Source organism: Sceloporus undulatus, chromosome 2, assembly GCF_019175285.1.
Source record: "Sceloporus undulatus isolate JIND9_A2432 ecotype Alabama chromosome 2, SceUnd_v1.1, whole genome shotgun sequence".
Classification (NCBI taxonomy): Eukaryota; Metazoa; Chordata; class Lepidosauria; order Squamata; family Phrynosomatidae; genus Sceloporus; species Sceloporus undulatus.
Window position 1 is genome coordinate 224,968,872 of NC_056523.1, and position 1,416 is coordinate 224,970,287.

Sequence of the window (1,416 nt, forward strand, 5' to 3'; positions counted from 1 at the left end):
ACTGGAGGACCTAGAGATTCCTAGACAGAACACTCTAGTAGGCATTTATGGCTCCTCCAGCGCAGTTCTATGGTCAATGTCTGTCGCATGGTGACCATAGAGTTGCACTGGAGGACCTAGAGATTGCTCGCAGGTAAAAACAGAGAGTGCAGCCTTGTCACGTGACTGGTGGCAGAGCTTCCGGGGCAGGGGTTTCCATGCCAACGTCAGCGTGACCCCCGCCTCACCCGCCCCTCAGGGCCGCCTCCTGGACCCTCACCTTTGGCCTGCTCCGCGCTGAGGGAGGGCGGCGGGGCGGGGGAGGCCGAGGAGACGGGCGGGCGCTGGAGGCTCGACATCGGGCGCCTCTGAGATAAGAAGGCCTAGGACGAGTCCAGGAAGACGACGAAGAGACCTGAGGCCCCGCCCCCTTCCTTCCCCAGTATTCCACCTCGACTGCTCTGTCTCCTGTTGCATTCTGGGATTTGTAGTTCAGCAAAGCATAAGAGCCCTATGGCCGAGAATTCTAAATGCCCCCTCCTTAAACTGCAAGTCCCAGAATGCAACAAATGGCAATTAAAAGTAGAATAGCAGCGCTATAAGAGCGTAGTGCGGCCATCTCTTGGTCTAGGGCGGATCTTCCCCGACCAGGAGAGCCCAGAGGACGCTCTCGCTTGGTGTTCTTCTTGGGGCCTGGCTGGTTTCCTTTGGGAATAAACACTTGAGCAGTTGGACTTGGACGCTAGGAGACCAGGGTTCGAATCCCGCCTTGGGCAGTTGCAAAACCCTGAGGCGACTTGAGCCTTGGGAGAAAGGCGGGATATAAATAAATATAATAATAATAATAATAATGGCCCACAACAAACAAACTCCAGCTCCCAGAATTCAATAGCCTTGAGCCAAGACACACACTACAAAGCGGTGCCAAACCGGGTCTCTTGACTCCGATGTGGTGGATGTAGCCCTTGTAAAGGAGCTAGAAACAAGAGACTCTCATTTCGCAGAAGGAAGGAGACTCCCTCTCTACTTTTTACAAGGTCTATGTTCTGTTTTTCGACCAATCACGGGGTGGCTCTCCGCTGAGCGCAGAAAGCCTTCTGGACAAATACAAAAAGAGCTGAAATCACTGTCGGAAAAAGGTGCGTGCGGCCTTAGGCCTACTTGATGGCGACTACCAAACAGGTCACGGCGAGCACAATGAGGCCGTCTCCCCTCTTCCATTCTGGCAGCTCCTGGCGAGGCCTCGATCCCAAACCACATAAAAGATGTATTTCCTCCGAGAAAGAAGCCCGAATTCCTTTAAAAGGACCCCTGGGGCGGCCTAAGTCTTATATGCAAAACAGTTCGTTCTGATTGGTCGGAGAGGGTTCTGGGAGGAAAGGGGGCGGAGCCATAGCTTCCAGGAGGAGAGGCGGGCTGGAAGAAGCGCGGAGCTCC

The 1,416-nt window shown here is 54.3% G+C and overlaps 1 non-coding gene across 1 annotated transcript; it reads right to left on the minus strand.

The window, feature by feature from the left end:
* Positions 1-1,046: 1,046 nt before the first annotated feature.
* LOC121924547 lies at positions 1,047-1,108 on the minus strand. Its single transcript, XR_006102652.1, has one exon. It is a non-coding gene; the product is annotated as a U7 small nuclear RNA (small nuclear RNA).
* Between the last annotated feature and the right edge of the window lie 308 nt (positions 1,109-1,416).